Here is a 4,179-nt window from a genome sequence, read left to right as displayed (position 1 = left end):
GGGAGATGTTGTTTGGGAACGGCACACAGCTGGATATAGATGGTAACACCCAGCGTGGGGAGATGTTGTTTGGGAACGGCACACAGCTGGATATAGATGGTAACACCAAGTGTGGGGAGATGCTGTTTGGGAACGGCACACAGCCGGATATAGATGGTAACACCCAGCGTGGGGAGATGCTGTTTGGGAACGGCACACAGCTGGATATAGATGGTAACACCCAGCGTGGGGAGATGCTGTTTGGGAACGGCACACAGCCGGATATAGATGGTAACACCCAGCGTGGGGAGTATATCTGCTTCTGTTTTGCTTTTTTTTTGCTATTTGGACGTGAATTTATTTCTTATACTATTTGAAGTAATGTAATTCCTAATTTAAGTGTATATGCACTTACATTTAATTACATAATTGTTAATTTAATAATCTTGAATATATTAATAAATGTTAAAATGTTAAATATAAAAAAATGTGTTAAAAATGGATAACTTCTATCTACTTTAATTTATTATCGATTTGATCTTTAAGTAATGTAATGTAAGCAAATGGGAAATGTGTCTCTATATCATTATGCTGAAATCCATCTCTCTGTTACAGGCTTTCAGAAGCTGCTGGATCCTCTTCACTCTGGCTTGCTGATAGTTTTATCTTGCAGCATTATTCTTGTCACGGGAGACGGCAGCGATCGCGGGCAGAGCGGCGATCGTGCGGGCAGGAAGTAGGCAAGGCAAACAGAGTACGGGGTATACGGGGATTTAATGAAGGCAAGGCAGGACAGGACATGGGCATCGACAACATCAATGACGGACGAAGGACTAAGGTAAGACACGGACCGAAATACACTGGACTGATTGAAAAGAAGCAGACACAGCTGGGTACAATCGGGAAAGAACACGTGGGTAATCCGGGGGCGTGGCACACAGGAGGAGCGGACGAGCCGGGCATGACAATTCTGAACATTGCTCTCATTTATATAAGATGTAAACTGACCTGTACACACTGTGCAGGTACGCTGCCCGGCTTTATGCACTCAGAAGAAGGACAAAATGTAGTTTTTAACAAAGACTCATGTGCTTATAACAGAGTAGAATTGTTTAATACTAGATACAATTTTCGTATTGGAAAACCACTGGGTTACCCTCTAAAATCGCTTATTAAATCTTACCTTATGTATTTAAAGATTTTTGTAAGATCTTTGTGTTTTCTTATTAAATCTTTAGTATTTTGCTAAATATACTGAAATATACAACACATGTTGCAGTAAGTTGCATATAAATAACATTTATTAGTCTGCCTGGCCCTCCTGTCCCCTCCCCAGTGTGGCCCTAATGAGCCACTCCATTACTCGTTGTCCCATCGTTAGTTATTGTATATGCCTGTCACTGTGCCTGTCACTGTGCCTGTCACTGTGCCTGTCACTGTGCTCATCTTCCCGCATCTTTCTCTGCCCCTGGGTCTTTCCCCTGCTTGTTCCCTGTTCTCCTGTTTGGATCCCTCGTGGTTGCATTTGGTTTTCCCAATAACTGTCAAAGTTTTGCCTCAAAGTTTTGCCCTCTCCGTTCACCTTACTCCAGTCCACAGGTTGTTCCTTTCCTTGTTGTGACACTTCAAATCTCTTGAAATATTTGTATAGCTTTTTTACTATACATAACATATCATACAGTACTAAACAACACATATCCAAACATACACTGAAATTGACAGAAATAATTTTTACTAAGTGTTAATTTCCTCCCAAAATTAGGAATATTATCCTACCATTGAATTGTTATATTGTGTGAAATTATATAATATGTTAATTTATTGTATATTTTAAACAGATCAGAAAAACAGTGATTTATCAAAAGTGGAATGGTCACATAAGCAGGTATGGTATCAAAATCAGCAAAAAAATTCCAACTGACTTCCATCCTGGGATCAGCATTTAAGAGCAATTTGTACATGTAAGTGATAGCAAACCGAATTGATCCATCCAATTCTGCCATCTTTGTCTCCACAGTGCCATGACGAGGACACACTGAATTACGCTGCCCTGAACCTTAAGAACCCAAAACCCAGGAGACAGAAGAAAGACGGGAATAATGACACTCTGTATTCTGACCTCCGCTACAGAGATTATGAATAAAGATGCTTCTCATTCATGTCAGTCACACAGAGTGTTCAGGGTGTAGCTTTAATAATGTTCAGAAGGAGGGCAGGGGAGCCAGTGCTTCTGAGACTGAATCATGGGATTTTACGGAGCCCGATCCTCGTGTGTGCCACGCCCCCCTGATTATCCACATGTGCTTCCCTGATTGTACCCAGCTGTACCCTGTTGTCTTGTCTATTTCAGTCCCAGTCTTGAAAAGTGACATACAGCTGTAAGCTGTTTTGGTTTGTTTGTCTGCTGAGTGCTTCTCTGCAGTGCTGCAGATGTTTCCACTGGTTAGATGCAGCTCAGGAAGACTGACCCACTGACTGCACTGTGTTGGGCTCACTTTGCAAAGAGTAAAAACCACACAGAGAGAACAATACCTGCTTCATTTAAGACCCTGTTTGATCTCTACCTCACCCAGGTCACGCTTTGAAGTAGCCCTAGATATCCAAACAATCTACCATTTTCATTGACGCAGTACACCTTTGACACATGAGTACTACACACAACAGACCCTGTACATTGAATATAGAATGTATAGCTTTCACAACAGAGCACACCATTTATATTATTTATATATTGTTCCCATTTCTAATGGCATGCTTTTGTCTGCGTGTTGAAAAACTCCATTCATCTATCTTCCAACATATATGATGGTCAGGGAGAAGTACTGATAGGGATCTAATATTGATAAACATGTAATATTGGCCAGCAATAATGACCATGATTGACACATACTGATATTATCGTGTCCTGCAGGATGGGGCTGGCCAGTTAGTAACAATTAGCACCTATCTCCAATAGGGTATCTCTCTCCCCTAGGATTGTCTGTTCTCCGTGTCCTGAGGAGGCTTATGTCCACGTACATCACAGCATGAGGTCTCCCCCATTACCCACCCCATGCACAGCGCATGGGCCCAGCATGAGGTCTCCCCCATTACCCACCCCACACACAGCGCATGGACCCAGCATGAGGTCTCCCCCATTACTCACCCCACACACAGCGCATGGACCCAGCATGAGGTTGCCCACGCGATCTCCCCTTTACTGCTCGAGCAGAGCACACGCACATCAACAAATGTCAAGGCATTAAGTGCATTCAAACAACTTCTCAGGACAGTTATAGGCTTGTCAGAACTCGCCCTCTAGTGGTTTGGACACATACATCCAAGTTTTTAATAGAGTAAAAGGACCTCCAATAGAAGAAACAAATGTGTAAGATCAAACAAAAACCGCTTGTTAAATTCCAAAAAAGACAAAACACACATTTTCCCATAAAAATGACTGTCATGCTCTCAAATAGCTTGCTCACTCATCGCAGAAAAATTTCAGTTAGCATTCTGTAAACACGTGCTGTGTTTTTCATCTCCAGAGTTTTTGAAGAAAACCACTGAATGAAAAGTTACCCTCGTTTGAAAGCTTGATCTCCTATGTATACGAATCAATCACTGTCATTCTTCGTTGTCAAGTATTTTTAAAATATACGCTCTGCTTCCCTGCAAGCATATCAATTTTTACGCACTGAACCTTTGCCCATGGTTATGTTTCACTATAATAAACTTTTTGTATGAACATCAAATTACAGTGTCACTTGTTTTGTCCAATAGAGGTGTGTCTAAGGTTTGAGAAATGGTATGGGATGTGCTGATTCGCCATTGTTTTTCGCACTGGGGACAGAAACGCGCAAATGCTTCTCTGCCGGCGCAGTATCTGTGGGAGTGTCTCCAGTTCGCATTGCACAGATAATCTCGGTGAGTTTTCCCAATTATTTTCGCACAACATTTTTGAGTGAAGAAAAATGGCTCGGAAGACGTTCATGTTTGAGGAAGCACAGAACATGATTTTGGAAGTGAGGCATCCATCGCTGACTCCGTTGATTCGATGGAGGTGGACGCTTTTTTGCACGGAGAGGATGCAACATTTTGCTCTTTAATTCTATAGATTTTTATAATTCCGTGATTCAGCAATTCATAATTAACATTTGCTTTGGTGACAATTGTATTGTGGTACATTGGGAAAAGTTACGCATCGCCTTTGTCAGGCTTTGT

The 4,179-nt window shown here is 41.8% G+C and overlaps 1 long non-coding RNA gene across 1 annotated transcript; it reads left to right on the top strand.

Annotated features, from left to right (window-relative positions):
• Positions 1–368: 368 nt before the first annotated feature.
• Positions 369–2,208, top strand: LOC125725136 (uncharacterized). Its single transcript, XR_007387361.1, has 3 exons — positions 369–817; positions 1,818–1,864; positions 1,997–2,208. It is a non-coding gene; the product is annotated as an uncharacterized LOC125725136 (long non-coding RNA).
• The last annotated feature ends 1,971 nt before the right edge of the window (positions 2,209–4,179 follow it).

This window comes from Brienomyrus brachyistius, unplaced genomic scaffold, assembly GCF_023856365.1.
Source record: "Brienomyrus brachyistius isolate T26 unplaced genomic scaffold, BBRACH_0.4 scaffold61, whole genome shotgun sequence".
Taxonomy (NCBI): Eukaryota; Metazoa; Chordata; class Actinopteri; order Osteoglossiformes; family Mormyridae; genus Brienomyrus; species Brienomyrus brachyistius.
This window is presented reverse-complemented; position numbering and strand designations above follow the sequence as displayed.